At 41.9% G+C, this 20,485-nt stretch overlaps 1 protein-coding gene across 3 annotated transcripts in view; it reads right to left on the bottom strand.

Moving 5' to 3' along the window:
* Nucleotides 1–18,902, bottom strand: part of CREB5 (cAMP responsive element binding protein 5) — a 416,185-nt gene extending 397,283 nt beyond the window's left edge. For all 3 annotated transcript variants that reach the window (XM_050783192.1, XM_050783193.1, XM_050783194.1), the window contains exon 1: nt 18,849–18,902. The gene's annotated coding sequence lies outside the window, so the exon portion shown is untranslated. The remainder of the gene's footprint in view (nt 1–18,848) is intronic.
* Nucleotides 18,903–20,485: the final 1,583 nt, after the last annotated feature.

The following is a 20,485-nucleotide window of genomic DNA, read 5'->3' as shown; positions in this document are numbered from 1 at the left end:
AGTCCAGCCCACCATTGTCTCTTGCCTCCCCATGGGTCTCCCAGCTGCCACCCTTGCTCCTACACAGTCGATCTTCCAACCACAATGGAGGACTTTATAAGTGATGGATGCTCTACCCAAAACTATCCAATGGTTTCCTACCTAGCTGAGATTAATATACAGAGTTCACAGCATGTTTAAAGTCCCTGCATGATCAGCCACCCAGCGGCTCCCACTGCTTCCCTCCTTGTCTCCACATCTGCTTCCTTGCAGTTCCTCAAGCTCACCGTCCAAAACAGCAGGGCCCTTGTACCAAGCAGCCCCTTACCTAGAAAGCTCCTTCTCCGCATCTCCATGGGAATTCCTCCCTTCCCCGGTGGCTCTCCTCTCATACGTCACCTTATCTGAAAGTTCATCTTCCTGGGCTATTCCAACTGCAACATGAAAGAGCACACTTGATCCACTTCCCTGGCCTCATCTTTCTTTTTAGCACTTACTACTATATTAAGTATTATTTACCTATCTACATGGAGATTTTGTTTGTTTTGTTCACTGCCATATCCTGAGAACCTGGAAGAGTCCTAGCTAAAGAGAGCAAAGATCCACCTTTAGTGATGCCCTTGGCTGGATTATCACAAAGCCATCTCCGGAAGTCCTTTTGTATAATATTATAAACCCAGAAAGGAAATAGATTGAGTGCCTAGTGTCTTACTAAGATTGAGGCTTTGGAAATGCAAGAGGAGAGAGAAGTCTGGCTAGGAGGAGTGATGAGAAGGTCAGGGTTCATGGGAGGTAGGTCAGTCTCTGGAGGAGGAACGCAGACCCCAAGTCCCCGGGACAGGCACCATGGGGACATAGAATGCATTGAGAGGTGGGAAGGCAGAGATAGAAGGAATAAAGTGTACGTATCCAAAACAAACTCGGTTTCTGTCACAATTATGCCTAAGCTCAACCCTAAAGGAAGAGTTTTCAACCAGCCTAAGGGAAAGGAGATTAATATCGTCAGAGTATACATTTCTCTTGCCAAAAGATGGGTCATGTGTTTTTTACAACCATTTTTTAAAAATCCACAGCAAAGTTAAATGTCAAACAATAGGGGTTGGTTAAGAAATTATGGCATAGCAACTCAATGGAATATTATGCATAATCATAGTTTTGAAAACTATGTAGCGACATGAAAACATGTCTGTGGTGTAGTTTTAAGTGAAGGAAGCAGAATTTTAAAATATGTCTATGCTCTGATTAAAACTATTTACAAATTATGTTCCTCTCTAGACAAAGAATGCAAGAGAATGTAAAAATGAAAAATGAGTTTTTCCTTAGGGTTATAAGATTCTCGGTGATGGATTCATTTGCCTCCATTTTTGATTTCTAAAATATTATGACAGTTGTCTTTAAGCAACAGAGTTTAAAATTAAAGTGATACTGAGAGAAGGGGACTTCATCAGTATACCTAAAAAATCTTCCTAGGATGGTCCTCCAGGAACACTCACTAGGCTGGTTAACATCTAATGTTGATTCTAGGAAGTCTATGGCAACAATGAGTGAGTGTCTCTTTAGTCAGTTCATGCAAAATTAATTTGCATCTACTATGTGTAACCATCTACTCTATGCTAATTCAATGAAAGAAGTCAAAACTAAGCAAGATTCAGTTCTTGTTGTCATGGAGCTTATAATCCAGGAGAGGGAATTTATGAAAAACACAAAAATAATCACAATAGAAGATACATTTTTTTAAAAACCATAAGAAAAAGATTAACAAAGCACTAAGGAATTAATTAATTTTGCATTCTGCTTTTGGTTTTGCAGATCAGGAGATGATGACTGAGATGGGCCTTGGAGAGTACTGTTTTCACAGGCAGGAGGTGAATGTAGCACGTCTGGGTGAATGTATGCGCGTGTGTATCTGGAACCACTGTACTAGAGGATCACAGATGTTCCGGGGAAGAAGAGATTTTGAACATGCCAGAGAGGCACTCAACACAAACCACAGTGGATCTGTCTTGAATATGGGGTACACCTACAAGGATGTGGCTAAGACTGGCCTAGGGGCCTTGAAACAGGGCACCAGCAAAGGTTCTTGAGAAGGGAAATGGGATGTTCAAATCTATACAAGAGAGCAATTCTTGGTAGCTAGAATGGACAGAGTATGAGTTCAGGGACCAGACAAAACTGGAACCAAACCCAACTCCTCCATTTACTGGTTTTGTCCCACTGGTCGAGTCCCTCAACCTCTAAGCCTTATTTTCCTTAGCTATAAAAAGGGGTAATTGTAGCCCTTTGCTAAGTTTGTTATGAAGGTTGACATAGTAGAGCAAGAGAGGAGTCTCACTAAGGACACAGTAAATAATTCTCCCTACAGTTAACAGGAGGAATTGGGTTAGAAGGAGACAGGGCAAAGACATTGCTAAGGCAGAGTCCAGAAGATGTGACAACGATATGTTCACAACTACCAAGGAAAAGGGCCAAGTCAGTGAGGGGCATGAAGCTTCAATCTAGGGGCCCAGAGGACAGTGGTGGCCCTCACTGAAATGGGTGTGCCAGAAGGAGAACTAGTATGAGGATGAGTTTGTGTTTGAACAATTTGAAAATTAAGGAAAAGCAGCAATCCATTTAGAGGAAAATGTCAAAGGTGCAGCTGGAAGCGAAGGCCATTGCCCAGGAGAGAGGTGCAAGCTGGAGATACATACAATAAATGCTGCAAGACTGTGGTCTGAAATGCTCTATCAACACCTACTCATACCAAATATGCAGAGAAGCTGTTGGATCAAAATACCCTATTTGGCATGTATTCTGACTGAATTTAGCAGCCCATGTTTTCCTCCATGATGTGTTATCTTTTTTTAACAGCTTTGTTGAGACCTAACTCACATACCATACAATTCACTCACTTGAAGCGTGCAATCTAATGGCATTAGAATATTCAGATTTGTGCAACCATCACTACAATTGTAGAACGTTTTCATCACCCCCAAAAGAAATCACATACTCTTCAATGGTCACCCCTGAACTCCCCACCCCACCCCCAGTCCTAGGCAATCATGACTCTACCTTCTGTCTCTATGGATTCGCCTATTCTGGACATTTCCTATGTATGGAATTATACAATATATGGTCCTTTACGGCTGGATTCTTTTCCTGAGCATGTTTTCAAGGTTCATTCATATTATAGTATATTTCAGTAGGTTTTTTTATAACCAAGTAATATTTCAATATATGGATGTACCATATTTTGCTTATCTACTCAACAGTTGATGGGCTTTGGGTTATTTCCACATTTTTGGCCATTAAAAATAACCCTGATAGGTAGTGATGCTGGACATCTTTTCATGTGCTTACCGGCCATTTGTGTATTTTCTTTTAAAAATTTTCTGTGACAAAACAATCTGTACAACAAACCCTCGAGACATTGAATTTACCTATACAACAAACCTGCACATGTACCCATGAGCCTAAAACAAAATTTTTTAAAAAACTGTCTAGTCAGATCTTTGTCCATTTTAAACTGAGTTGTCTTTTCATTATGATGTGTTTCTAAAATGCAGAATTTTGCCTTTCTTTTCATTGTACAAAACGAAGGTAACACATACACATAAATTATTCATCAACAACCAGAAAATCAGAATTTTTTTCCTTCCCACACTGAAACATTTATACCTAATCATGTGTGTGTGCGTGTGTGTGTGTGCGCGCGTGTGTGTGTGTGTGTGTTTATGGGAATGGGTGATTTTTGTCCTTGTCAGGAAATATTAGCACATCCAAACAATAACTGTTAAGGCTGCCAGAGTAGCAGACTATACTTGTATTTAATTCTTTCTTCTTAAGGTTAAAAGTTGGTGTTACCCTTTCAGCATTGCTCTTTTAAAACTCCTGGGGACAAATTCAAGGCCAAACCAAGGATAATGCTTACATTAGCAAAACTTTGTCAGTCAGTGCAACACGTATGTATCTGTTTTTAAGGGTAGGCTTGTTTTCCTGTGTTTTGCTAGCTAAGTCCATAGTTGGTAATTAACATGTGGATCCCCATCTCCGAAGACTTGTTCCAAGTTTTTCCAGGGATCTATCTGAGGTTTATTTTCAGCATGTGCTAAAAAAAGTCTGATTATAAAACATATCACTCTCAATCTGCCAGTTCTAGAGTCCCATTATTACCTGACCTGGGTGCTGCCTGCTTGCTGGGCATACCTGCTGTGGTGGTTTGAATTGTGTTAACCTTAAAGGAGATATGTTGGAGTCCTAACTAAGTCCCAGAAAGTGACTTTCTTTGAAGATAAAGTATTTGTAGAGGTAATTAAGGTAAAATGAGGTCATTAGGGTGGGCTCTCATGCAGTATGACTGACATCCTTATAAAAAGAGGAACTTGGAGACAGCTATACGAAGGGAAGATCACGTGACGTCACAGAGAAGACAGAAGAAGGAAGGAGGCCTGGAACAGATTCCTCCTCACGGGCCCTGGGAAGGAACCAACCCTGCCAATAGCTAGATTTCTGACTGCCAGCCTCCAGAACTGTGAGAGAATAAGCATCTGTTGTTTAAGTCCCCGAGTTTGTGCTACTTTGCTACAGCAGCCTCAGGAAGCTAACACTCCCAGCCATGCCCTAGACCCCCTGAGTGCCAGAGCTGTGGCTGCCCTAGGCGGAGGGGGTGCCTCTCTCCCTGTGGAGCCACTCTGGGAGAAGTTATCAAAGTGGTACTGCCATGGAACCCAATAATGCACTGTACCTTTCAGTTAGAGTTGCTCTTGGCGTTTCTGTTCACAGCCATTTTCTGTTCTCAGGATGCAGACACAAGCCCATGGGCACTGGGCCAGAACCCATCCCCCAGTTCAGCACCACAAAGGATGACCCAGACTTTCTTACCGGGTCAGGCTTATCCTGACTCCATCTCCCCCACTCTCTGGTCCCCTCATCTTCCAGTTAATCAATCCCCAAGTCATACTGCTCTTGCCTCTTACATGGCTTTTGAACCTGGCACCATCATAGCTCAAGCCCTCATCACCTCTTGCCTGGATAACCACAATAGCCCTTAACTGGGTTTTCTGTCTCCAGGCTTGCACCCCCTCAGCCTCCTCCTGAAACACTAAATTGCAGTGACTTATTTGGTACAAGTTCTATGAGGAGTGGGTTTGTGTCTGATTTTGATCAGGTATCCCTGGTACCCAGCACATAATAGATGCTCAGTTAATATTTAATGAAGGAAGGGATGAAGGAAGGAAAGGAACTTAGGCTCAAACAGGGTGCTGATATTTGTGTTGGAAAGGAGCTGCTTGGTTTATTTGCGGTTGTTGTTGCTTCTTAGTAACAAAGAGCACACTTGGTTCCATAAGTGTATGTGGCTAGCATGGAGGCAGAGGGGACGGACAAAGAGAAGCAGGAGAAAAGGAAGAAGGGAAGGAAGGATACCTGAATTCCAGTTATATGTCTGGCACTTACTTTAGCTGGGACTGCACATACCACTTAAGCCCTGAGATTCTTAGTTTCTGCATCCATTAAAATGGGAAGGATAATATCTGTCCTTCACATTTCACTGTGTTGTCATATCACCCTAATAAGACAATTTCTATTAAATAACTTTGAAACTCCTAAACAATGTAAGGTGTTATTAATCAGTGGTTGTCTAGGTATGGACTATTGGGCAAACAGGCAGTTACTCTCATAGAGAAACACAAATGAGAATCCAATGAATGTGAATTTCCATTCCTGATTACACACATCACCGGAAGTTCATTAGCTCTGGTTACTTTCTTAGCTTAATACATGTAATGTATGTACCAACACATGTAGGATGAACCACATGAAACTGATCATATTCATTCAACCACAGCAATTTTAAGTTGATGTGTCCATATAGCCAGTGCATTGGTAAGCATCATCACTGAGCCCAGAGACTTTTTCATTCTGGAGTCCATGGCTTCTGGGTCCATGAACCTTCTCATGAACATTTGCCGATGTGTTACTTTTCTGTAAACTAGCTCATAGCTTTTACCTAATTGTTTAAAGTGTTCATAATCCAACAAAGCCAGGAGCAACTGACCCAGCCCTGCTTCTTACTGCTTCCAGAAACTCTTCTTATAATAATTCTGACACCCCACGCCAGGGAGGTCACTGCTTTCTGAGACAGTCCTTTCCATGGATGTATAGGTTCACTTGTTCCAAAATTCTTCACTCTTCGGAGCCAAAAGAGCAAACACAGCAAACCCCATCTCTCCACACAGCAAACTGTCTCCTTCCCGCAATTTTAACTGTTTTTCCCTGAAGCACAGAGGAAGTCAGAAATAGTATCCTCTTGTCCACAGACTGTTCCTTGATATTATGCACAAGCCTGGGTCTCCTCCTTTCTGAGTCAAATATCTCTAATTTCCTCCACCATTCCCCCTGTGATCTGTCTCCAAAATTTTCAACTCCCAGGTTGTCCCCCACAAACCAACTTCTCATTGGTCAGTGTTACTGTGAAGTGTGGGTTTGCATTCCCTGACATAAACTACAAGGCTACTTTGCCTGACTTTTTTCATTGATCTCAGTTGAATAGATATATATATATATATCCACATACATACACACACACACACACACCAAAGGCAATCAAGTAAATTTCTTAAAAACTGCTCAAATAAGGTCAAATGCATTTTCAAATGGAATGATACAGCTTTCTACACAGAGGGCTCACCCAGATCCAAGCCAGAAAAGAGGCATGCAGTGTTACGTACCTAGCTTTTAGCTACCCTGGATACTCCTATGCATCAAAATCACATCACGCACATACCAATGTCATCTCTCTACATTATCCCAAAGTGCAAAAGTCCTGTTTAGATTTTTGACCTTCCCATTATGACAGTAAAGTGGAAGCATCTCCAAAATCTCACGAATCACCACTAAAGAACTTACCTAACCAAATACCACCTGCTCCCCAAAAACCTATGGAAATAAAATATTTTAAAATATGGTATATGTATACCATGAAATACTACTCAGCCATAAAAAAGAATGAAATCATGTCTTTTGTAGCACCTTGGATGGAACTGGAGGCCATTATCCTAAGTGAAGTAACTCAGGAATGGAAAACCAAATTTCTGGATGTTCTACTTATGAGTGGAAGCTATGGGGTATGCAAAGGCAGACAGAGTGGTATAATGGACATTGGAGACTCAGAAGGGGGAAAGGTGGGAAAGGGTGAAGAACAGGAATCACCTATTGGGTACAATGTACAGTATTCCAGTGATAGAGGTACTAAAAGCCCAGACTTTACTGCTACATAAGTCATCCATGTAACCAAAACCACTTGTACCCCTAAAACTATTGAAATAAAAATCAGTGAATGCAAATTTAAAAAACAAAACAATACAAAAATTAAAGTGGATGCATCTAGCTTGAAACAAATGGTCTGTACATCCTATTTTCCCCCATATGGGGAATGGGTACAAGGAAACATTTTCCCGATTTCTTATAACTGTGGTAAAATATATATAACATAAAACTTGCCACTCTAATCTTTTTTTTTTTTTTTTTTTTTTTTTTTTGAGATGGAGTCTTGCTGCGAAGCCCAGGCTAGAGTGCAGTGGTGCGATCTCAGCTCACTGCAGCCTCTGCCTCCTGTGTTCAAGCGATTCTCCTGTCCCAGCCTCCTGAGTAGCTGGGACTACAGGCGTGTGCCACCATGCCCAGCTAATTTTTTGTATTTTCAGTAGAGACGGGGTTTCACCATATTGGCCAGGCTGGTCTTGAACTCCTGAACTCAAGTGATCCTCCTGCCTCGGCCTCCCAAAGTGCTAGGATTACAGGCGTGAGCCACCATGCCTAGCCTCACCGTAATCATTTTTAAGTGTACAGTTCAGTAGTGTTAAGTATACTCACACGGTTGTACAACCAATCTCCAAAACCCCCTATGTTTTTTAACAAGCATTAAATAACTACAACTATGTGAAGGAATATAAGACTTCTAAATAGATCTCCTAAAATATCTTCTAAACATTAAATAAAGATAAAGCAGCCACATGATTTACTCTTAAGCCTTCCTTTTAAAGATACAACCACGTTTGTGCTTTAAAAAAAAAGGAAAAAAGAAAGAAAGCACATTTCCTGGAAAGGATAAAAATGAACTTTAGGTTAAAGACTCAACCTGTCTGTCTTAAGAATGTCCCTTCCAAAGGGCATGTTAAGTAATTATACGTACTCTTTTTCTCCCTGATTTTTGTAAGCACTTCCAAAGCACATGAAAAAAAAAAAAAAAAAAAAAAATTGTACTTTGCTCATGCTGCCTCCATCCAATCAGCAGACATTACTGTTTTGTTTTGGTTTTTTAGTGTTTTGAATGGTTTGGAGATCAGCACGGGTGTTTAGCAAAAAGTACAATTCCAAATTACATGCTGCTGCATGGTGCCAAAACACTGCACCCTCATCTTTGATGACGTCAACACAGCACAGCCCTAAGAATGGCGGTGGTTAGTCATCCGATTTTGCAAAACTGGAAGACAAAATTGTAAACAATGTGTGCTTAGACAGGCCTTCTTAGAAAAAAGGAGTGTCTTAAATATGGTTTCAATTTTTTTAATTTCACTATATCTTTTAATCAACAATATGTACCTGAGTCAATGTTACAAATAGATACTTGTCCAATAGGAGTTACAGTTTGTCCATGGGCTTCCTAAAAAAGATGATAAGTACATTTGCAAGTATATGCCCTACTAACATTGTGGTCCTCACTGGCCCAGGTTTCTATGTATACACATATTTATTTTCATATAAGCATAAACACCATAAGCATGTATATGTATAAATATTAAAATTGCTTTAAATTTAGCATGATGCTTGGAGGAAAGAAGCCAAAATAACGGTTCCCTGGCACTGGTCAAAAATTGCACTATTAATCAATATCTCACCCATCAAAGACACACAAATGCAGACAGAGACTGCAAATGGCCAAGCCCAACCTATTATCATTATTAGGAGAAAACAAAAACCAAATACTCAAACACAGATGGCTCCAGACCAAGTGTGAAGACAGTACATTGGCACGACAAGGGCTAAAGTGTTTTATAAAAGATAATTTAGGAGCTAGGGCTAGAGTCTATCTTGCTCAATAAATGAATACGTACAGGCCTTTGCTTTCAATCCCCAAAACAGATGAGTAACTTACATCATTAATCTCATTGTCTCTCCACACAATCCTTTTAACAGTCAATCACAAAGTAGCCTGAGAGAAAGTTTCCCTGGATACTACCAAAAACACAGGTTTGCAACAGATGTCTCCATGCAACTTTTAAAACAGATTCCATGTTAAGAAGTTAATATATCCTTGTGTATTTACTAATCAATCCAGGTACATGTAGCCTGAAGCTGGGAAGTAAGAGGTATTAGCAAGGAAACCATTTAACTGCAAAGAATGCATGGGAAAGCATCAGAAAGAATGTTATTTATAAATACAAAGACAAGTGCAATAGTACAAGCAATTGGAAAATCCCTGCTTGGAAGCCACCCAAAGCAATGCTTCTATCTGGCATATCTGGAATACATGGCACTAATAAATGTGAGCTCTTTTCTCCTACTGACCACCCACCTAATCAATGAGCAGGATGCCTAGCCTTGGCAATCTCTTAGTTTTCCCATCTATAAAATGGGGATTAGAGCTATGTGTTAATAAACGAAGGCTAACATTCTTCCAATGAATGACATTACAGAAAACACAAATATCACCACGAAATGTAGAAAAACATGTAATTTTACATTTAAAACTAGTTTATAGTCATGCTTTAAAGGCGATATGGTCGAATAGACATGTATTTGGAAATAGATGGCTCTGCAGGGGATAAGGAGAGTGAGGGTCAGAGTGAAATGACTCATGAATTTGGGGATGCAGAGGCTCTCGCAGCATGAAGTCACAAGGGACTGACACCAAGGTCTCTCCTCCCCTTCACAAACAATTCTGTTTGTAGACTTCGCAAGAAGATGCGTGAGGAGTTTGGAAATTATTTTTTATTTTATACTTTTTGCATCCTTTAGTGAATGCACAGACTGGTGTATTATTAAAAACAGGTATATTAAAATAAAGCATTCTGATGTGCATTGAAAAATATTGATTCTTCTAATATTTTAAAAGGTGATAAATAAAAATGAATACCTTAAGTCTAGGAGGTTATAACTAACATCTTGACATGAGCAATTCTGGTCTAGACAATAACACAAGCTTGTTAAAATCTTGGAGGGAAGAAAATTCTGGGGGATCCAGATGTCTCAACTGGAGTAAAAATCTCCCTCCCCAAACAACTAAAGGCATGTATCTGGGGCAAAAGAGTAAGCTGGCAAAATACTGTAACTGAAATGTGAGGATCCTGACCTTTTCCAAAACAGAGAGTTTCTACGAGGCTACATGTAAATCAAATCCTAAATTAAGATTTCTAGGGAAGCAGACCACTTAAAACACCCACATTTGAAAGTTACACAAAACAGAGCTCATTTGTGGTGCAAAGAATTATTGTCTAAGTTATTCATTCTGTAAATTTTAATCTTTATCAGTTATATTTTCCTAAATATGTGTTGCAGGATACGGCAAGCTTGTAACAACCGCTTGCTGCCCTTGAACTCTGAATGAACGCTTTACTGCAATCCCTTTCCTTAAATAGAATCACAGAATATTAGGGTAGAAGATTCCTCAGAGATCAGTTAGAACTGTGGTTCTCAACCTCTGCTACACATTGGAAACACTTGTGGAGCTTTTAAAAGAGACAGAGGCCCAGGCCTTCACCCCAAACCAATTAAAGCCGAATGTCAGAGTGGAAGGGTATCGGTGTGTTTTAATAAGTTCCACAGGTGGTACTATTGGGCTGCCAGGATCATAAACCACTGATTTACCCTGTGTTGTCTGATACCATAGTCACTGACCACACATGGATATTTAGCACTTGACATGTGGCTAGTCCAAATTGAGATATGCTGTAGTTGTGAAATACACACTGGATTTCAAAGATTTCATATCAAAGAGAGAGAAAGAGAGAGAGAGAGAGAGAGAGAGAGAACGTAAAGTAGTACATTAACATTTTTATATGGATTATATGTTTAAATGATAATATTTTGGATATCTCAGGTTAAATCAAAGTGTTCTTAAAATGATTTCACCTGTTTCTTTTTAACCATTTTAATGCGGTCACTAAAACATTTAAAATGGCGTATGTGGCTCACATTTGTGGCTCTCACTACTGGACAGTGCTGGGTGAGCCCAACATTCTCATCACAAATGAAGAAACTGAGGCAGAGATGCATAATAGCTCAAGGCAGCTCTCTGGGCATTGCGTGCCTCCTGCAGTCTCAGGCTTCGCATTGTTGCAGAGCCACGAATGGACAAAGCTTGTTATCCCATCAGTCGAATTTCAACTCTTCTTTCCCCCTTTTGTTTTCCTAATTGTTTCTTCTAAGATTTGACATAAAAATCTATTTTCCTTATGGAAAAATATCCCTGCTCTACTGTGTACACATTTGTGACTTGTTACTGAAGGATTATTCATCAAGGCAGAGTAGTTGAAATGTATGTTAAAAAATGAATCTAGGGAAACACTAGCAGAAGGAAAATGCAGAGAATAGACAGAGAAAACATTTTGTCATATTGTAGTTTAGAAGATGACCCTGGAGGCCCCCAGCATTCTGACAGTCACCTTTGACACAGGATCATTCCCTGATATGATTTTAGAAGCTTGAGCCTATAATATTGTTTTTCCTCCTAGGAGTCAGTGTTTTTCTGCACAATGTTGTCATTGCAGTGAGGCAAATCAGACCCTCCGTAATGGTGCACCACACCATAGCCAGATACCCTGGCAGAAACGGACTTTATCCCAATGCCTTCTACTCTCTGATGCATGAATTAATACCTGGCCAGTCAGAAGACAACTTACTTAAAGAAGAAAATCTTGTTTTGTTAAAGTGAAATGGTCCTACCAGATCTGGCAAATAGAGATTACACCTATTTCTTCCAGTAGTCAGCTAACTCAAACAAAAACAAAGATTTTTTTGTTGCATATATTTTCCCCTTGGGAAGCCAACAGAGAGAGGACTGCATAAAACTGGCTGAAATGTGCTATATTTGAGAAATCATGCCTGCAACACAGGAGCTCCTCAGTGTAATAAAAGAATAAAAAGAGACCTGAATTCTGATCTAAAACCTCATGCAAACAGCTGGAGAGGAAACCTGTGGGTGAGGCCGAACAACACATACAGTAGATGCATTCAAGATTTCTATTTAGACATTGTTATTCCCCATCTTAAATACAGCACAGCCTAAATATCATCTTAAATCAAATGCGTGGTGCTCTAGAGCCCTCTGTGTTGCATGCATGAATTTTTTTAGTTATGATTGGTCAAGTTTTGCCAGTCAAACCTCAAAGAACATACTTCCAGACTCAATTCACTTCTCACCACCTCCAAACACACTCATATATATCCACCTGGAAAGATAATGTATTACAGACAGATCCTAGGCAAAAGTACACCTTCTAGAGTGAAAACATCACCCATTTCTCTATTTGACAAAAAAGGTTATTTATTTTAACTTTAAATAATATTTCAGATCCTGTCCTCATAGATGGTAAAGAAAAGACAGGAAGTAGAGAAAGTCACTGCCTTATTCTTGAGACAGTCTTTCGGACCATTTTTACTCTGCCTGGTTTTTACTCTCAGATGAAATCTGGATGGTGTGGTTTTACAGAGTATGTCTAATAACAATGATGATAAAAGGAGAATTTAAGTTAAAATTAATTAAGGAGGCCCATATTAGAAAAAATAACATTGCAGATATTATATAAGAATAAATGAAACTACAGCTTTTATGATTAAGGTATTCATTCCAAAGATCTGAAAAAATTTGTCTTTGAAAGACTAGTCATCAAAAGGTTTGAAAAGAGCAAAGGATACAAAGTCATGGGTTATGCCCCATTTCTGACAAGGGCATCTATGGCAGGAGCACCCGACCTGGAGGCAGGGACCAGGCTTCTCAGCCTGGTTTGGCTCTCTCTAGCTCTGGGCCTTGGGTGAGCCAGCGGTCTCTTCTGTAAAATGAAAAAGTTGGTCTATCAATTTGAGGCTCTCCCCTAGCCCTACCGTCCCCATAAAGGCATAAGCGTTTGTATCTCACCATCAGAATCTCTAGGCCTAAAGGAACTCCCTCTAAAATCAGTTCTAGTCAAATGCCAGCCTGGTAGTTTTCAATCCTTGTTAAGGATTGAAATCCTAAAATCCTTTTAGGGTTAAGATCAGAAATGTGACCTTAAGGAAATAGAAGAAAGCAGCTGAAATACATATTTTTAAAGTGATAAACTGATTCTGATCTATTTCTCTGGGGGCAGAGGGAAAGGCAATACAGTGAACTTGGAAAAAATAAATATTGAAATGTCAATATAATATCTTACACATTCAAGAATTTATCCTAAACTTTATCTTTTACTGGGAAAGTCCCAGAGTCCTCAATAAGAGCTTCAAAAATTTTAGTTGGGTTTCTGGAAGAATGCTATTACTATCTGGAAATTTCTAAAAGGCCTCTCTCTTTAAAAAAAAAAATTCCTATGTTAAATCTACGATTTGTCCAACAATGGAATACTAATGGATACTCAAAAAACACTAATTGCTCATTTTTTCCTAATTACAAAATGTAATAATTCTTTAGTGAAAACATTAAACATGATGTCATTTTTAAAGTGCCAGACTTTCTATTTAAAGCATTGCCACAAAGTAGATAGCTTACTTAGTTTACAAATAGCAACACAAAATGGGTCTTCTGTGTCTTTAAGTCTGTTTAGCATATCTGAAAGTGCTTCTTCCTCACACTTAGATATTTAAGGCAACTGCCCCCCAGTTTATTACCTTATCTCAATTGTTTAATTTTCTTAAATAGAATTCAGAGAAATAGTCATAGATTTAAATTTTTAAACACTACTAAAGCATTGGTTGATTCCCATAATATAGCTGGTAGTCAAAGTGGACAAGATAATGAATTGACTGAGATCACTGTTTCATCTTCATCCAAGAAAGCTGCCTCTAAAAAAAGACCTTAAATTGCTGTAGAAATCCAATTTGTAAGAAGCATATAGATGGGAAACACCAGCCAGGATCACATTAATTTTGTGACTACCGACATTGCTTTGAAGTGAAGAAGAAGAAGAAGGAGGAGGAGGAGAAGGAGAAGAAGAAGAAGAAAAAAGAAAAGATGACAAAAATAATAAGTCCACTCAAATCCCAATTTTAATCCAACAACACAACCAGAAGAAAACAAACTACAAATACAAAGTTCACATCTTAGTGATCTAGTGAACATGACACCCCCACAAAATAATTTTTAGCTTGGTAATAAGTAAACTCCAATGACAAGAAAATATTATAGGATTGTGATACCTCATTGCTAAAAAGTAGATTATAGTAAGAAATTGGGAGTCTCGGAACTTGCCATCATGGAAACTCCATGATTGATTGGTTTTGAACGTGTAGGTGTGGGAAACTGACAAATCATTGTAACAAAAATATTCAACTTACTAGAATTGAAAATCTATGCAGGAAAAGTCTCTCTGACAAACTACCATTCATTTAGCCACCTACTCAAATAAAAGCTGCGACATAACAGAGATCTAGAAATAAAGGCATGGTTTCCAATTTTTTGTTGGAATGTTCCAATAAACTATCTTCTCAGGTATAAACTATATAAGGTTGTGACTGACTACTGATTGACAGGCAATTTATGGGCACCAGCAATTTACATAAAAAATAGTGGGCTTGGAGATATTTTCAAATATGTTTACTATGAGTGAAGTTGAAAAATAAAAACCACTATAATCAGTAAGGATTTAAAAATAAGAGATCTATATAAAATGCTATAAGCAAAGGAAAATGAGAAACATTTCTGGGGAGACACAAGTGAGTTTTTTTATTATAAGTTTTAAAACTAAAGTAATAGCTGATATTCAACCAATAGCATCATCCTTTGGGGGCATACACATCTAGGTTTGAATGCAGAAAACTGTTTTTTTTTTTTTTTTTTAATTTTTAGGTTTCTTTTTCAAGAACTTTCTCATTAAAACTTAAATACTTATTGAAGTGATCCATGAAACCTCATAGAAAGGGGAATTCATGCTTGACACATTACTTAACATGCTTCATAGCTTCCCCACTGCAGTTCATATGCTCCTGAATATATTTTACCCGGGAAATAATAGTCTTATTCACACACACACACAACCTTCCACATAAAATGCTACAAGTCCCAGGAAACTGACAAAAGCAACATTAAAATTTTGTGCAAAATCAGAGCTCCATATCTGAATTCCATCTATGAAAACACAACATTGGTTCTATTTAACTAAGTGCAAAGTTTTCTCTCTGCTTAATAAGCATAATAAACATCATCCTTACCATTATCTGTAGAATAAAAGCAGCAACGTGTTGCTTCCTGCAGTCACCAAATCAAGGTTTTTCTTCCTTTCTTTCTAGTAACTTCTGTTTCACCAGCAAGATTAGGAAGAAAATAAGTCTTGAGTATTTGCCTCAGTATTTCAGACCAGAAGACTGTGAAACTAGCTCTTAGTAAAAAGAACAGGTCTGGTATTTTACAATTACTTCTGCAACCCAGAGGTACCTCCTAGACTCTGGTACCTCCCTCGTTCTCTAAGTTTCTTTTAGTAATGAGACTAATTTTTCCAGTAGCCTTGAACTCCCTAGATTTAACTGACATGGAAAATGTGACTAAAAATTTGTAGAACTGTCTAGCCTCCAACCCTACACAGAATCAACTTTGTTGTAAATGTTGAAGAACACCTCGCAAGCAGCTACATGCTCAGTTTCTACTCCTGCACTACGCAGCAGAGAACACCAAATAACAGTGCGCCATCTAGTTAGCAAGCTGCAATCTCCATGCTAGAAGGGGGGACACTTTCAAACCCTGGGAGTTAAGAACTTGTCAGGGTTCAGCTACTCTAAAGGTCCAATTGTTTATTTAAATAAAAAAAAAATATCGCTACTGAGATAATCCACATCTAGTGGATATGGGAAAATTTAGGTTATAATGGCACTACAAACTTTTACATCTAACTTTGATTTACAAGATAAAAGCAAGTTTTAAATTAAAAGGGCTTTCTGTTAATAGAGCTTATTATTCTGAAGACGGGAATGATTTTCTTCGAAAGTTGTCCCTGGGTGCATGCCTATTATCTTTGCTTTTCCCCTTCCACTAATGAGCATTTATCTAAAGAGCCTGTTAATCCTCTGATGTGTGCTTCTGGTCAGAGGTAACAGTTTGAATAAAACCACTAATCACTGATCACTAAATCACTGATCATTAATCACACTTTCCAGTGCCCATGACTGGGCCATTTTTTTTTTCCTTTAAGTCTATGCATCACAAACAAGAAGTTCAACATTTTCGATGCACACATATTGTGTGGAGGTTACACTATTTCATCTCTAGATGTGAATAAATACTAAATCCTGCCACAAACTTGGGGAAGTATGTCAATTAGACCCCAGACAGGAGTTTCACAAATGTCTACCCTACAGCATGGCTTTCACTTTGAAGAAAGTAGATCTAATTATAAGAAAACATGTGTTCTTCAAGAAATTCCTCATATTGGCAATATAAATATTTCTTTATTTAGTTTTCACCAACTCCAAATCAGGAACCACTCCAATTCCCTCTCCCGCTCTATCCAAAACTCTGTTAATACTTTTATAATTTAATTTCTGCACATTTCCCTCCCCCACCCCCCCGCCAAGAGTTCTTTTTACTTTGATCCCTTGCAACAAGTCATACACAGGGTCTTTATTTCAACTGCCAGATACGGAGGTTCTGACTCAATTCAATGACTTACGTATTGAACTTCCTCTTTCAACATAGAAACTTAAGGTTAAAAGCTAGAAACTAACGCACACACCAATTTATTGTATGGAAGTTTAGGTTCAACAACTCATATTCCCTTACTTTGGAAATGAAACGTTTAGTCTTGATCCTTTCAGCTAAACCTGATTTTGTCAGCATCCTGGCTTCTTCGTCTTCCCTCTTCTGCTAAAGGGCAGGCACTACGTAAAGTGAAGTACTTTGTTTGCAGTTGGTGTATTGCCTTCCTAAGTCACCACCACGAGGACAGAGTATTATCATAACGCTTGGAAACATTTCCTGATTTGCCTTTTCTATCAGGACTAAGCATTTTCGCTCTAGAGGAGAAGGCTTGCTGGTGCCTTTCTTAAATAATACAAAAGGGCAGATTGCGCGCTGATCAGGTACAGTGGTCCCCTCAGACCCCAGAAGCTTTTACCCACACTCCAGGGACTGTGCTCGCTCCAGGGAAAGCTGTAAAAGGCGGGGCCGGGGCTAGAGTGATAACAGTGTAGACGGGGGAGTGGTGGAGAGGGAGGGGTTGGGAAGAGAGGGCAATAAAGATGCCTAGGGAGGGGGCGATTGCACGAGTGTGTTGTGAGGAGGGTAGGGGGATGCACAGCAGAGTTGCTTTGTCAGCATTCTAAGCTCCTGAACCCTTGAGGAGCTCAAGCCGTTAATCAAACACTTACTGGCCTGCAGAATGACGTAATGGACCTGTATCCAGCCTTTATTCCTTGACACATGTCAGAGAAGGAGGGAAAAATAAAAATCAAACACATTCTGCAGACTGACAACGAAACATACAAGTAGCCCGCTCCAGACCCCGGCCTTGAACAAGCATCAAGTGGGGGCGGCACCGGTCCAGGGAAAGTTGGGGACGGGGATGAGAGTGTGGACAAGGTCTGGGGCTTTATCTACTAGACGTCCCTTAAAAACAACTCTATGGCAAAGAAGTGGATGCAGCTGCTGAGAGAAAACATCTCCTTGGTTCCTTCCTTCGCATCTTGCCCCTCTAAGAACTTCACGAAAAGTTCAAGTGGTTCTGCCGAGAATCTGCCGCAGGGGGAGACTCCGCCGCCGGGTCCTGGGAATTGCCTGGGCGCCGCCAAGGCTCGAGCCGGAGCTGTCATTTGGGGCAGCGGCCGGGAAGAGGTAACGATGCCAGCGAGAAAGCAGCGGAGGCAGGAGGCGGCCGGAGGAGTGGACGGGAGCGGACGGAGCCTCGCCGCTCTCCAGCCCAGAGCGCCTGGAGCGAAAGCCAAGCGCCCTCCAAGGGCGACCTCCCCTCCCCGGGCGCGCGCCAACCCACTGCAGCCAGCAGCCCCACGGGAGAAGTGGCAGCGGCAGCTCCGCACCGGGGAGAGCGAGCCCCCTGCGCGCGCGCCCACCCGCCCCCTAGGTGACCCGGAGTCCTCGCCGCGCCCGCTGGAAGTTTGCAAACTTTCTCCGGGGATTCCGCCGCCACGCTGGGAAGCTGGGGACGCGGGGGGAGGTTCCTGGCTCGCCGTCTCCGCTGCCGCTTGACCGCACTTCTGGAGGACTCCGCACCTTGCCAGGTCTCTGGAGGCAAACACACACCCCCGATTCATAACTGGTCCCCGCGTCAGGGGACTCGCGCGCTCCCACACACGCACGCACGCCGGGCGGACTCGGCGCCGGCTCCACGTTAGCATCCCTCCAGGCGCGCGGCGCGGCGGCCACCGAGCGCTCCGGCACTCACGCGGCGCGGGGTCTCTGGGGTGGCCTCAGGACACAGCCGAATTCCACAGTCTACCAGCACTCGGGGCCGGACTTCCCTCTGGTCCGCCAAAATGTTTACAAACACAGATCACCCTCCAGAAAAAAATGCATCGCATCTTCCCTACTCCTTGCCCTGTGACCTGCCCACTGGACCAAGTAACCTCGCGGCTGCTGCCGAGAACCAACCCCTGCAAACAAGTACGCTCCCGAGATGGCTCCCGCGGCAAGTGCAACAAAAGTGGCTAAATGCAAAAGCCCCAGAAGTGGCCGAGCCGTATTTTTAGGAACTTACCAAACAAGTGTGGAGAAGGCAAGAGCGGAGCCCGGGTGAAGGGACCACGTTGGACTGAGCAAAGATTACAATACATTCTATTTAGAGTGCATTACATCACCCCCCCGGTGACGTCACGTGGGATTCCTGAACTTCTAAATCATTGCGGTCCGCTGGGGAGGGACAGAGCGAGGGGCGGGGCCGGCGCGTCGAGGGGGCAGGCCCCACCCCGGCCCCGCCCAGACCCCGCCCCGCCCGCGCGGACCCTGGTGCACCCGCCGGGGAGCGGCAGCGGCGGGGGCGACTGCGCAAGCAACAGCTTGCAGAGCCCAGCGCCGTGTGACACGGCTCCCTGACATTAGTGGTGTGAGTCAGCTTGGAAACAATCCTTATGGTTTCAGACAGGACCACGGAGGAGGCGCGGGCGTGGGCTGTTCTGCGGGGAGGGCCTGATGGGGTTTGAAAGGTGTAGGGATGGGGGTTAGGGGAGAGGTGGGGAGGGGGATGCTGAAGGATGTGGGAAGAGGCTTTGCAAACAGAAATGCAGGACGCTCCTCCCTCCCCCACTGAGGATGTCCAGCTCCTTTTTGCTTGCGACAGTCATGACCTCATTTCAGTGTTCCCTGCATCCTGGCTTCTCAGAGCACTCACTTGTCACCCCTTCTTCACCGCCCCCCATCTCACCTCCTCCAGGAGAATAACTTCCTTATGGTGCACACTCTCATGAAATACACAGCCCCCACCCTTCGCGGGACCCCTGCTTCGTGCGTCTGAGAAGCTGCAGGGAGAGTTGCTCCTAAGGCGAAAGGTGAATCACAGCTAGAGCCAAGTGATGAGCCTGATTTAGACACGGCGTCAGAGCTGAAAGGGCCCTTGGCTGTCACTTCCAGAGCCTCTTCGGTAACTGGCCCAAGCTCACGGGCTGGGAAGCGGCAGAGCCAGGGCCAGACTGCAGGATCCGGGCGCCTGGTCTGCAGCGAGAGGAGCCTGGCGTCTCCAGCATCCGGCCGTCACCATCACTGTCACCATTCCCCTGCTGAATTTCCTTTCAGAAGTTCTCCCTTTGAGTAGGATTCAAAGAGAAGGCATAGGCTAAATCCAGCCCGATTCTAGACGACCAGTGCCAACCTCGCAGCCCCTCACACCTTACAAAGCATTTGCAACCACGTGAATTCCCTTGTTTCTCACAACAACCCGGGTACCATAAGTAGGACAGGTATTATAATTATCCCCATTTTACAGGTGAGCTAAGGCAGACACCAGAAGGTTAGGGGGCTGGCCTGAGATCACTTGATGAGCAAGGGGTGGCACTGGGCCCACCTCAATCCCTGTTTTCAAGCCCAGATCCCAACTGGGCTCCTTCATAGAGCCAGGGGTAAACATTCCCTTCTTGTGGGTTATTGGTGGTTGGAACCTCTGCTAAGAACACATTGGCTGGGAGGTGGAGCTTTGCTTAGAAACAGTTTAGCCCCCGTTAATAAACAATAATCATTTCTGACATTTATGTAACATCTGACATTTATATAGTACCTCTCATCCCAACGCATCACAACCATGACGGTGCAGTTTGCCAGAGAATCATGACTGGACTGGCTAGAAACTGTAATACATTGCCTGGATTGTCACATACTTCTGAGCTGGTTTTGACATACTAAATG

Source organism: Macaca thibetana, chromosome 3, assembly GCF_024542745.1.
Source record: "Macaca thibetana thibetana isolate TM-01 chromosome 3, ASM2454274v1, whole genome shotgun sequence".
Lineage (NCBI taxonomy): Eukaryota > Metazoa > Chordata > Mammalia > Primates > Cercopithecidae > Macaca > Macaca thibetana.
The sequence above is the reverse complement of the archived record's forward strand: the minus strand, read 5'-3'. Positions and strand labels throughout refer to the sequence as shown.